The 14,002-nt window shown below is 44.1% G+C and overlaps 1 protein-coding gene across 4 annotated transcripts in view; it reads left to right on the top strand.

Annotated features, from left to right (window-relative positions):
- Positions 1-14,002, top strand: part of LOC144767681 (putative G-protein coupled receptor 33) — a 204,287-nt gene that overhangs the window by 24,265 nt on the left and 166,020 nt on the right. For 3 of the 4 annotated variants that reach the window (XR_013598307.1, XR_013598308.1, XR_013598309.1), the window contains exon 2: positions 4,157-5,478. The gene's annotated coding sequence lies outside the window, so the exon portion shown is untranslated. Of the gene's footprint in view, positions 1-4,156; positions 5,479-14,002 lie in introns of those variants that run through there. The other variant, XM_078651074.1, reaches the window with a different exon arrangement.

The following is a 14,002-nucleotide window of genomic DNA, read 5'->3' as shown; positions in this document are numbered from 1 at the left end:
AATAACCTCAAACTTTTGCTGATACCACGACCTAAAACAGTCACTTGGGGCGATAGACGCTTCTTAGTGGCAGCTCCCCGATTGTGGAATTCTCTACCTGCAGCCATCAAGGATAGCCCGTCCTTGATGCAATTTCGCAGAAAAATAAAGACCTGGCTGTTTGATCAAGATTAGCTACCGATTCAGTCTCTGGGAACCTCATGCACAGTATCTAGCGCCGAGACGCCTACGGGCATTTGTTCGCGCTGTATAAATTGCAAAAATAAATAAATAAACTCTCTCCTGCCCCTTCCCTGTCTTGGCCTCTCCACTCTTCCTCAGTTTCCGCCTCACTCTCTCCTGCCCCTTCACTGTCTTGGCCTCTCCACTCTTCCTCTATTTCTGGCTCACTCTCCTGCCCCTTCACTGTCTTGGCCTCTCCACTCTTCCTCTATTTCTGTCTCACTCCCTCTTGCCCCTTCACTGTCTTGGCCTCTCCACTCTTCCTCTATTTCTGTCTCACTCTCTCCTGCCCCTTCACTGTCTTGGCCTCTCCACTCTTTCTCTATTTCTGTTTCACTCTCTCCTGTCCCTTCCCCCGTCTTGGCCTCTCCACTCTTCCTCTATTTCTGTCTCACTCTCTCCTGCCCCTCCACTGTCTTGGCCTCTACGCTCTTCCTAAGTTTCCGTCTCACTCTCTCCTGCCCCTACACTGTCTTGCTTCTGTTTATTGTATTTGCACAGGCATTTTTGTTTATTAGGTGTTTATATTTTTGATGGGTTTATTTATAGGCACTTTCTATCTATCTATCTATCTATCTATCGCCCTCACTCTATCTATCTATTGCGCTCCCTCTATCTATCTATTGCCCTCACTCTATCTATCGCACTCACTCCGCACCACCAATCAGGGGCACCACAGCATCAATCTGTGCAACCATTCAACATCAACTGGTTCAACTATGTTCTCTCAATGTCTCTAACTTTATTACAAATGTCACAAAAAGATGTTAATATTTCACTTCTGTTTTTGGATTTTCGTCACAATAAAATACTTAACGCAATCTTCACAAAAGTTATTTACAAAAGTTTAAGCTATTGCTATTATAAATTACAATAACTTTGATTTAAGTATTATTTAAAAAAATAAAAGCCATTGTTATTTGTAATAGCAATACATCTAAGTCACGTAAATACAACACATATTGCATTACAAATGCTATAGGTGTCACATTTGCGAAAGTTATTACTATTGGCATTGTAAATGACAAAGCTATTATATTAATTTAGCTATTTTCAAAACCAACACAGAAATAAAAGAAATTGCCATTTACAATACCAATAGCTCAAAATTTCCTAATGCGAGACCTATTGCATTGCAAATGCTTGTTCCCTATTTCTGCTACGGGTCGATCAGGGTCCTGGCTCCTGGCAACGTCCAGGCACGGACGGTCGCAGACAGGCTCGCTTTAGGCACGCCCGCTGCGCGTCATGCAAACCAGCCTTTAAGGTATGGGAAGTTAGCAACTAGACCGCTAACCTCCGCTCTACTGCCTTGCAAAACCAGAAGTGCCCACAGCCTCTCCCTCTACTCTTCTGCTTCCTCCACTCAAGCGGGTAGAACCAGTGGTGGACCATGAGAGACGTGCCCGCTTAGAGGAGTAGTGCCAAGATTGTGAGACAGGTATGAGGAAACTCCCCCCACAAAAAGCACCATTGATAATAAAAATCCCTTAAAATCCCTTAAAAACAGTTATTTGCAAATTAAAACCACACTTCTAAACACATATCACTTCTGTTCTTGACTATTTGACCACTCTTCATATTAAAATATTCCATCCAGACGGTTTTCAGAGGTTTGGGAAGTTGATGACTGAAGTCGTTAATCCTATGTTCAGCTTGGTCCACATTATATACCAAGCGCCGAAATGAGTTATTGTAAACAATTATAATCTCACTCACCTTGACCCTCACAAACCAAAAAGTGTAAGTAGGGGGATTCATTAACACATTTTAAAATCTTACGCCTGAGCGTATTTGCTAATAATGTTACTAGTCTTCCCTTTGTTCTACTAGCTCTAGAGGGATGTGCCAGGGTTTGGAACAATTGATAACCATACAGAAAAATGGGACCCTCCTCCCACGTTTCCTTGAGGCAAATGAAATCAAATTTTGTAATCTCATTTAACCAATCTTTGTTCTCTTTCTTAGCCTCATAGTCTGCAATGTTCCAAGTTATACTTTTCCATTCCTTTACCCTCACATGCTTTATACCCTTCTCCCTTGTGCATAGTTGCCTACGAGCCCCCTCATAATCCCTCTTTTTTCCTTCCCCAGAGAGTCAGTCACAGCCTTCTAGGCTCTCTCTAAGGGGGACAACCGGTTTAGGGTATTGGTCCCTCTGGGGCCATATGGCCCTCTCATCCCTCTTGGTATCCATCTTTACGTCTCCCTGTCTATGCAACAATGGAATGTCATGTGGCTTGTAGAAAAACCCCAAAGGTAGAGCCTGGATCTTGGAACCTACCAAAGGTGCTATGGGGAGTCGGCCTAAACGGTCCCCAACTAGTCTTTGATTAGTAAAATTAACTACAATACAATCCGCCACACCTTGTTTTGAGGCTGGGCCCACCCATGGAATTCTCATTGCCATTGGGGTGCCCCTGTACATGCGTACCAAGTCTGACAAGCTTGGTCATCCAATGAAGTGCCTTGGCCATTGGTTGATCTCTTGTCTGTTGTTGTGAGACCCTTCGCTCCGGTGCATTGACAAGTACGATGAGGTATGGGCAAGCTGCTGGAGGGAGGCTTAGGGAGTGCACCTTATTCCCCCTCGCCCTTTGAGATACTGGTCTTTTTCTCGGCCTCTCCTCCATGACTTTTCACCTAGTATCAGTTTCACTAAAGGACGGTTGATTTACGCTCAATCTCATATCGTGGCTACCTGGGGAAATAACCCCCGCGCCCCCCTCTTTAGGGGCATGACACTGGTGGCTGATGAAGGTTTCTAGGGACTAGGGAGAAGGATGGGACCCATCACCATGGTCTCTGCTTCTGCCTTTCCTCCCTCGTGTATAGTCAGCATTGTTTTCAAAGCACAAGGAGAGTCAGAAACTACGCAGGTGGCCCTGCTCTGTGTTTGCCCGCCCTGCTCAATCAATAGTATCACTCCTTGATCAATTTTTCCCCGGCAAGTTAATAATGACTGAACCATACTCGACAAGAGGGTTTGCACTTCGTCATATAGGGCATCCAAGTTTGCAATATGTGGACCCAGTATTTGGGTTTTATAGTTGCTAAGGTTGGGCCTCTGTGGGGTGTCCCCACCAACCTCCCCTTCTCCCAGCCCTGTCAATGAAATTCTCAGTTCAATGAGTTATGTTTCCTTAATTAAAAAATGTGTTGCCATCACAAGAAAAGAGTCCAAAGTAGATATTATTTACCCACCTGTTTCCAGTTGCTTGGACTTCTTTTTTCCAGTACATTACCTAGGTGCTATAGATGAAGCCGAAAATGTTAGGGTGGAGGCCCAGCCTGGCCAGTAGCTGCCGCCCCCTTAAAAAGATCAACTCTGCAAACACGCCTCCTGGCACATTGCCGGCCGGTGCTTGCAGTCCGCAGGGGTTCTCTGGGACTCCTCTGGACAGTCCTTCCACAAAACTCCCCAAAAATAAATTTAAGGCATGGACACACCTAAAAAGAAAACTGTTGTCTGCGTGTACAAGGCTCTAATACCATCTTTTCGGTGTCTAAATGTAAATTATCTACTGTTCCTAATGTCAATTAGGACCTGTTATCTTCTAAAGGTTTACCTGCATCAAAATATTGAGTTTGTTTCGAATCATTACTTTTATTATTCTAAATTTCAGTTCCAAATCTGCAAACATCTCCAGGAATAAGCTTTAAGTAATTAGAAACACATTTTGGTGAGTCACAATTGGGAAGGGGGCCTAGGATTCCTGTTGTAAACTACATTACTTTCCGTGCATACACCCTAATAACCTCTGACTGTACAGTTCATCATTCTTAGATTCATTGTAAACAAACAATAATTAAAAGTTTAAACTGAAGAATGTAAAAACAAAATGACAACCAATATTGACACAATTTCTTTGCTCGAAAAAAGTTTGTACAACCAAATGTTTTCATTGACATCTCTTCAATCTCTCCCCTATAGAACACTGCTCCAGGATATTATGAATCATCTTCGAGTTATCGGGACATCAGTTGGAGATGGTACCATTCCTGAGCGTCCAACATCAGGCATTTTTGTGGGAACTTTAAATTCCACATACGGCAGTGGTATCGCTACTCAGTATTCAACCATAGTCTCTTTGCTTGGAAGTGTGCAGCCTACAGCCGCACATCCTGCCATTTCCAGTGGCTCCACCATGGAATACGTGACATCTGAAGATAGTGATCTCACATCTGCTTCGAAGCAGGTTTCTCTTTATATTGCTGCATTACTCTTCATTACTTTCACCATTGGGATTCTGGGGAACAGTCTATATTTGTGGATGTTGAGCTGTAAAATGAACAAGACAGCCAGCACCATCTGTTTCTACCATCTCATCTGGTCGTACCTGCTCTTCACCTTGATCATTCCTTTCTATGCCATCTTCCTGGTGAAGAACGATGACTGGATATTCGGATTGACTCTCTGCAAGCTAGTCACCTTTGTGTTATATCTAAGCATGTACTCCTCGGTGTTCCTGCTCACCGCCATCAGTATTGACCGAAGTTTGGTTGTCATATATCCTTTTTGGACTAGGTCTTACCGAGAAACCAAATGGGCATCAGTAGTCTGTTTTTCTATTTGGGTGCTAGCACTAGTTTTTAGTGTCCCCTATTTGGCCTTCCCAAAAACCTCTGTTGATGTCAACCACAAAACATCCTGCTACAACGATTATGCCTTTTCCGATGGCAGCTTTACTCCTGAGGTAGAACGCCTACAGAGAACAGTCCATTTGTCAATGTTCATCATCCAGCTTATGATGGGTTTTCTTATACCCTTTTCAATTATGACAGTATGCTACATGAAATTGGCTATAACGCTCAAGGCTGGGAAGCACAATAAGACTAACAAACCATTCAAGGTGATTGCTACCACTGTCCTCTCTTTCTTTGTGTGTTGGTTACCTTACCATATCTATATCGGCTTGATCGTCTACGAAGAGTCTATCCCTCAGCTTCTCCTCCTGATAGTGAGGAGCCTGTCCATCATCTTGTGCTGCATTAATGCTGGTTGCACTCCAATGCTGTACCTGTTAATTGGTGAAAAATTCAGGGGACTTTTCAAGACATCCCTCTATTCATTGTTCAAAGGAATATTTGACGAGGATCTGATTCGAAATTCACAGGACAGCAAAACTAGATCCTTTGAGTCCGAGACTTCCAGCCAAAGTCGTGTGACAAGTCTCGTTTAGATGGTCTCATGAACATTGACTTGACTGTTCTCTTGAAAAGTGTTTTGAACAATTCTACAAATGTATAATACAGGTAGGTTTTTCATGCTCTGATTGTGCATGTGACTTACTTGCCATCACAGGTGAAAAGTTAGTGAGGAATGCTACATTTCCTAGCATGGGACAGTGCAGAAGACATCCAAGGTATCTGATGCTGGTATTTGTATAACCATTATTCCATTATCTTTAAAATGACACATCTCTAGAGAATAATCTGGAAAAAGAAAAATTTGATTTGGTTTTTGGGTGATGAAGCCCCACTCTTTGGACTTCTTTAATGATCTTACCAATATTATTGGGCAGCACCTTACAAGAATAAGGTTTCAAGAACTTGTCTTCACACAGGGAACCCTAATGTGCAAACAAGGGAAGGCCATAGCTAAGCAAACAAAGAGGACTAGGGTAGAGGTCACCCCAGCTTGGCTTCTTCAGAGAGGGTCTAATACATCCTTTGAATATGCTGGGGTCTTACGAACGAACCTAGGGAAAGTTTTGTGAAATATCTTGACTGACACAACTGTTTGCCTTATTATACAAGTGGAAAGCTAAGTGCACCATGTGTGCCTAAATATAATATGTAAATGAAGGATCACATAATGTGTATTTGTAAAGTGCATGTTCATCCTGTTAGGCCTCTTGGTGCTGAATAACAGATAGCCGCTTGCTGTGAATTCAGTGAACATAAAAGTGCATAGTGAGCATCCCAAATACTACTTAAATCACGTCTTTTGTGTCCCCTATTCGCTTGTCATCTTTCACACTTTCTCCAATTAGGCCACACATAGGGATTCTTTATCATCTTGAGGTATATACAGTCCTGAAGATGGTCACATTGATTTGTTAACGACCAAGACTTAAGTGGTTCTGCACATTCCAACTTCCTTTGTAGTCGCTGATAAATATGCCATTTAAAGCCCAGTATACTTTTTGATAGGTGTATCCCATGTGTATAGGAAGTGGTTGTTTGATACATTGACATGTGGCATATGTAGTTAGATATGATTAAGTAATGACCAATGTCAGTGTCATGATTTTTTTCTGTGAACCCGTCATTGTATATATGATGATTCATCGTTTTCAATGTAAAGACAATTTTTGAATATATCCACCTTCTTTTTGAAGTGTTTCTTTTTATGTTTTTGAAAATAACTTTCAATTAAGTTGTAATGTCAAGCTTTGACATATTGAAAAGTTTAGAAACTTGCATATTAGTGCTCGAATAATTCCCTTGTTGGACACCCTCATCTGTTATATTATATTCACCGAACTCCTCAAGGGAATGTTGGGTCGCCCTCTTTTGTCTTAAAGTCTTTTAGGAAATTGGGATTTTGCTCCAACTATTTGGTGCCTGCAGCCTATGTCCTGAGTCACTTGACTAGATGTAGCTGGGAGGGTGGTTTTAGTGTATTACCCTTTGTGAGAGGTTGGCCTTGCATATGCTATCCACTAGTTATAGTAAGCACCTTGCACCAGTCCAAACAACCCCTTAGAGTTGATTGGCTAAAGGAAACCTTATTTGAAAGCTATCCTAGTGGTAGCTATGGAGAGCAGCCTTCAGGCTAAGTCTTTGAAGGAATGTAAATCAGCGTGTGTTACCAGTCTATAATCTCTTGAATGACCAAACAAAAGGAGAACCACAACAGGTATATATATAAAATATATGTATTTATTCTAAACACACCCTACTAATCTCTTTATGAGGCTAGAGGTCAAAGCGCATACATTACACTTAATAAATTACAGTAAATTAGCACAATATACATTGAGCCCTAGGGACGTACCAAACCATATATTAAAGTGGTATAAGAACCACGACTTGACTAGACACAAGGCCTAGAGCCTGTAGAATCTCTGGGACCACAAGGAACCACCCAAGGTAGTGACACAGTGGACCCACGGGGGACGCGTGCAGTGTGAGAACACAGCCTTGAGACGCTGTTACTTTCTATGGGGAAAGTCGTAGTTGGAAATTTAAAGATTAAGGACACTTAGGAGAGGAATTTTAGCAAACACCTTTAGACTTAAGAGGTTCTAGGGACAACACCCACAGGAGCACCAGATTACTCGAGGTACCTCACCCAGGCGCATAGGTGTCTTTTGGTGTCAGAAATCGTTTTTGATTTCAATGGCGATCTGTTGCAAAGTGTTGCTGCTGTCGAAGTAGAAAGTGTCCGGAGTGATTGAAGCCTGGATCAGATGAGAAGAACCTGAAAGCAGAGGGGACAAAGTCTGGGTCACTTGCCAGTGACCAGGGGCACGATAGACGAATGCCCACTGATGTCTGGTGATTTCAGGTTGAAGAGGTGAAGCTTGATTGCAGCCATGATGACCAGGAGGCGTCGACAATGACCAGGAGCTGGATTCTAGCTGTCCCACAAAGGATGTTGAGTGCTGCGGCTTTGGTGACCGGATTGGACCCTACAAGCCTTGGCAGAGGCAACCCACGCAGAAAGAGAAAAAATGCTTCAGTGCGGACCCGCAAGGTCTGGGGGACTCACCAAGTGGTGGAGAGTCAAGGCACATCAGGAGCAACTAGGGAAACCCAATGAAAGTTAAAGTTGCCTTCTCAGAGACTCACCAGTCAACGGACTAGGGATCGCAAAGCTACCTCGAGTGAAAACACAAAGGCCCAGCTCACGGAACACTTGTGGAGGGTAGGCCAGCAATAATCAGTGGAAAAGGTTCTCGAGTCTGGGCTACAAGTAACCCAATGCACACCCTCAAGGAACGACGAGTAGCTAATGCACTTGCAAATGCGCACTGTGTCCAGGGGTCCGGCTCCACAGTACTCACAAGGGCTGCGGGTCTCAGCTTTGCTGGGGACTCAGGTTGGCCTTGGAGAAGTCTGGAAATCCACCTCCTGGGCTACAATTACTGCGGAGTCCGTCGGGAGCTTCAGAGATGCAGACCGGTCAGATGTGTCTTTGGTGCCTGCCAAGCAGAGGAATAACTCCTTTACTCCAAGGGAGATTTTTCAGTCATCTAGTAGTGTAGATCGTTGAAGTTCCAGGATATCTGTAGCAGAGTTTTATCCAGGTGTAATCTAAAGTCCTGTAGTCAGGGTTTCCTTTCTTATACCCAAGGAAGGGGTTGGACTTACTCCGGGGACCCACCTATGGGAAGATTTGGAAAGAGGGGTGGCTACACCCATTTCCTTTGTCCAGTTTCGTGCAGAGCAGGGGCTGGTAGCCCCTGCAACCGGTTTGAATGGGGCTACGCAGAGGGACACCAAATGTGCCCCCAGTGTAGACTTCAGAGAACCCTCACAGTGCACCCACCCAGCAACAATACAAAAAAGCCTGTCTGGGAGGTGTTTATACCTCCCTTTGGCAGGAAACCTATTGTCCGGAGTTTCGTCCAGCAGCAGAAGGCCAGACTCGTGTCTGTGGCTGCAGCATCTATTTGTGATGCCAGGGCTCTTTTAAACTGGTACCGGGTATACCGGTGTGTACATGTCTCTCCCTCTAGAAGAGTGGAATCATACCCCCGCCGCCAGGACTGGCAGGGGGAGGGGGTTTGATTCCAAAGAGTGTGACACCAAACACAACACGTTTCTGTGCAGCCATTCCAAAGTTAGCATTTACTGTGTCGTTGTAAAGGACTTAAGAGTATATGGTCTTGCTGGATAACACAGAACTGCCCGAGAGAATAGGTTCTGAAGGCTGCAGAGAGGCCCTGCTCATGCATGGGCACCCTCTCACACGAAACCCAGCACCCTGCCTTCAGGATTGATAAGGCCTGCCATAGGGGTGACTGATAGGTTTATATATGTAGTAATTTAAGGTAGATATTGGTAACCTATATCTAAGTAAGGGGTGCATGCACCACCTTACTTGAGCTGAAGTAGCAGTCCCGTGGTGTCATTTTGGAAGTCTTCCCTGGGGTGTCATAATACATACTGCAGCCCCTGGTAGGCCTCGGGGGTACCTATGCCCTTGGAAACTAAGGCACCATATACTAGGGATTCATAAGGGTACCACAGTTACCAAACTGAAGTGTACCTAAAGTACTTGGAATCAGTTTATAGAGGAAGCAGCTAGGTTGGGTTCCTGGATAGCAGGGCCCCAGCCAGATTAAAGTGGGCTGATCCACTGCCCATGCTGTAAACTGTGAAGGGGGGGAAGCAAAATCTCAATGACAATTCAACAGACCAATGGGTGAAGCTTACTGACCAGAAGCCCCTCCATTTATGTGTATTATGTATGCTTTTGCGGAAAGCAATATTCTGGCGAGACAAGTACAGCTGTCTCAAAAGCCAGACCTCATCACTACCTAACCAACGATTTAAATCTCAGGCAGCCCCAATGTTACAATGACACTCAAACATTTATAACAACAACTTTAAAAAGGAATGCGAAAATAAATTGCAAACTAGTAGCTTAATGCGGTCTCAAATGCCAGACCTAAAAATAAATACTCTTAAACAACACGTTTGTGAAGTTAACATATTTATGTATCAGCTGCTCTCTTTAGCAATAAAAATCACCCACAATCTGCATACCCAAAAAAGGTGACCCCAAGTATAGTTATTACTTTATCACACTGTGGTATATAAATAAATACCGGATCTATTTTTGAATGAATGAATGAATAACAGATAGCTCAATAAAATAAGAGTCAAGATTCGAGGTAGTAGGAGCTTTTGCAGGTTTATTACAGCATAAGGACAGGATCAGGACAACCTGCATAGGAACAGAGGTGACAGGGCCCAGCAGGACAACTGGGGCCCAGCAGCTGCCGGGGCTTGATCTGGGATGAGCGCGCTAACTTTTACTAACAATACATCAACTTATATACATAGCGCAAACACATAGCATTACATTGCAGTAGGCGTAGCAGTGGGTGGAGCAGAAGGCGTGACGCGTAGCAGTCGCGAAAGATAACAGTAAAAAGAGGTGTAACTGGGAGTATACATAGACATGTGATGCAAACGTAACAGAATATGTCATGAATGGGGCGGAAACATAGGAGGGGGCTACCTAAGGAGCCGGGACCTCTAACCTGATGGTGCGCGTAAACTGGCAATGACGTGTTACTAGGAGAAGCTGGGGGCTACGAACTCCGTGCTAGGAGCAGAGACTAAAGTCTGGAGGGTTGGAGCGACATGTACCTAAACCCTATCTGGTATCTGATGTTTAGGGAACATGTTGATATAAACTAGAAGTCATGAGGGGAAAAGCTAACTTGACTCTTAAGACTGGACCATGCATTATTCTACATGTAGTGCGTGATGAAGAATATTAAATGACCATTAATACAGTATTTCTCTAACGTGGAGCCGAATAGGCTAGACAATGACGGAAACTATTGATGCAGTTCAGTAGCTTAGGAATGCAAAGAAGGAGGACTGAACTGATAACTGGAACTATAACATACTTTTGGCAGACTCAGAGGCAGAGCCAAGCTACACCGGGCACTGCGAGGCAGGAGGTAAGTGAAGGGTCGAGGATACAGGTGGGGGCTGTATCGCTCCTCAGCGAGGCTTTCAGGAGACAGGAGCTGAATCTGATGTCCGGGCCCTTTTGAGGCCTGGAAACGGGGACTTTACAATGGAATAACGTGCATACTGAGAAACGTGGCAACATTACTTTACATAGGCCTGATATTCGTAGTATTCACGAGGACTGGAAAATGTCATACCAGAGGTGGACACAACTGGAATTGCGTCATTAATCGGACATGGGGAATAACATATGCATATTGGTCATGCACACATAACATATGATGGATGAGGCGTAGGGACACAGAACATGGCAAAATTTACTTTTCCACATTCCCTCCTTGTCACTACGTTTCCATCAGGAAACATCAATTTTCATGATACCATCTATCATTTCATACAGTACCATTTGCTCGTCTCGAATTGTCTTGGAACGGGATTTAAAACGGGGCTTGGGACTAGGAATACAAGAGGTAGCGCACATGCTGCAAATCGCAGGGCCACACTGTATACAGAGGCAGCAGCTAAATATGATCGCTACTGCAATACCTAGAAAGGACAGGACTTTCCATCCCCAGGCGGAAATTATATTCCAGAACCAACCGGACCATGTCCAGGTGCCTGAATCTTGGTGTAACAGATAGGCAATTTTATGGAGTCTGGTTATAGCTGAATAAACAGACGGCGCGTTATTTGGAATGAAAATACAGCAACTAGATCCGATGACTCTACAGGCCCCGCCTCTATCGGCCAGTATGACGTCAAGGACGAGACGATTTTGCAAAACGACAAATCTCATAGCAGATTGTTCTTCGGTTAAGTTACCTAGAGCAGAGGCAGTCTCATTTACTACAGATTCAAGGGTTCTGGTTAACCTACGGATCAGTTTACTATTCTGGACAGGTCCTACAAAGAAGAAGAAACCTTTATTGAAATCTGTATACTGTTCTAGAGCAGTTTCAGTATAATCGACAATTGGGGACTCCCTTCTATGTCTAATGTGTACTAGATGTGTGTTTCTGTGATAATCAGATGGGGCTAGGAAAACAGGTGGCAGTAGGAAAGCAATGTAACAGGTTCCCTCCCAATCGAGGGGCAGACGGACATATGCAGTTTGACCACAAATAAAATAGGAATGACGTGAAGCTTTGAAAACAGATTTCCCACTGTCACTATACTGGATAACAGTAGTACATTCACTATGTCCTACGTGTACGGAACCATAACTACGGACACATAATTCGCCTTTGACTGGTAGTACTGAAATAGCAGGTAAGTCTGGAGTAGTATCAGACTGAACATTTAGGACCATGAAATTCGACGAATAATTACCTAAATTATAAACTTCATTTTCTAGATCTAAACCTGTTCTGTGGGGGAAACCTTGCTTGTCTGGAAAACATGTACTGTTAAGAAAAGACATATCTGTTGAGGATGACGTTAACGTGGACCATGCTCCACACGAACCATTGTGTGAGAATGGATAAGGAAAGAGTGGCAGAACTCCCTTCGGTGTCTGAAAAGGGGGGAGTCGACCACACACCCAACAATTAGTGGCATTGCTGGTCTGGTGTGAATAATGTAACATACGGATAAATGTGTTGTTGCGCATAGCGAGGCGGTAAGAATATTCGTGAGGAGGCAGATCACTAAACGTGTGCTCTACTGTAGCATTAGCAGACATATTTACATGAGGAACTGGACAATACAGATAGAACGCATAGCTGGTGCAGGAAATCATTATGCTGATGAATAATACGAAACTCAGAAAAACGATACATTGAATTGAACTTCGACTGACTCTCTCACTATGGGGGTCTATTTTATACATGTCAGAAACAGTCTAACCGTTTCACCTAGGGGAGGACTTATACAATCAAACTGACTGACTTATTTTACTAGACCTGAGCTTTAACTTATACTCCTGTTGCGGAGTTTTCTCTAACAAGGGAGGGGTTGTAATAATGTCTTGTGCGGGACAGTCCTTAAGAGCAATATTCTGGCAGTCCTTCAAATCCTGGGAAATGTTTTTAGAAACGGATTTCAGTCCTTTAAAAAGTTTAACATGAGACAGGTGGATCCATCCTTTTCTGCCTTCCAACTTGACGGCGGTACGGGTGGTCAAGAGGACCTGACGTGGCTCCTTCCAACGTGGTTCCAGCGGACTTGATCTGTCAAAATTTCGGACCATCACTAGGGAGCCTGGAACGATTTCATGTGGTGCCACCTCGGTATTGTCTGGAAAGGCGGCAGCAACCTGTGAACGACATGAGTTGAGGGCAGACATCAAGGAAGCTAGGTAATCTGTCAGCATTTTACATGAAACATCGGTAATACTTCGGGGTCTAGGAGTACCCCACATGTTAGGGGGGCGGCCGAATACGACCTCATACGGGGACAGACCTGATCTGGAATGTGCGACCATGCGCATATAAAACAAAGCGACTGGCAGAGCTACTAGCCAGTCCACACCTTTTTCTTTACAGACTTTGGCAATACGGATTTTCAGGGTCTGATTATGTCTTTCGACTAGACCGGCTGCTTCAGGATGGCGTACACAATGGAACTTCCACTGGTACCCTAACAAAAGGGAAACGTGCTTCATGAGTTCAGATGAGAATGGCTGACCGTTATCAGAATATACGACTCTAGGGAGTCCATATCTAGGGAAAAATTCACGAACCAACTGCTTGGCAGTGGTCGCGGCTGTGTAATCTGGGACTGGATATGCTTCTGTCCACCTGGACAAAGCGCATACAACTACAAGGACATACTTGAAACCTCGACATCGCTCCATCTGAATATAATCCATCTGGAGGACCTCAAAAGGGTGGTCAGGGGGCTGGAAACCACCTTGTTCCACCGGGACACTTTTACCTGGATTAAACTGACAACATATCATACAGGTACGGACTTTCTGCTTGGCTGCAGCTCGTAAATGCTTGTTGAACCAAATATTCTGGATACTGTCTAACATAGCTTTTTCTCCTAAATGTGCTGGACTATGTGCGGTATTGATAATGACTTGAACCATAGAGTCGGGGAGAAACCATGTGGCTCTACCCTTCGTTAACCATCCTTGATCTGTCTGGACCCCTCCTTGTTCGGACCATTTCTT

The sequence above is a fragment of the Lissotriton helveticus genome, chromosome 7 (genome assembly GCF_964261635.1).
Source record: "Lissotriton helveticus chromosome 7, aLisHel1.1, whole genome shotgun sequence".
In the NCBI taxonomy this organism is placed as follows: Eukaryota; Metazoa; Chordata; class Amphibia; order Caudata; family Salamandridae; genus Lissotriton; species Lissotriton helveticus.
This window is presented reverse-complemented; position numbering and strand designations above follow the sequence as displayed.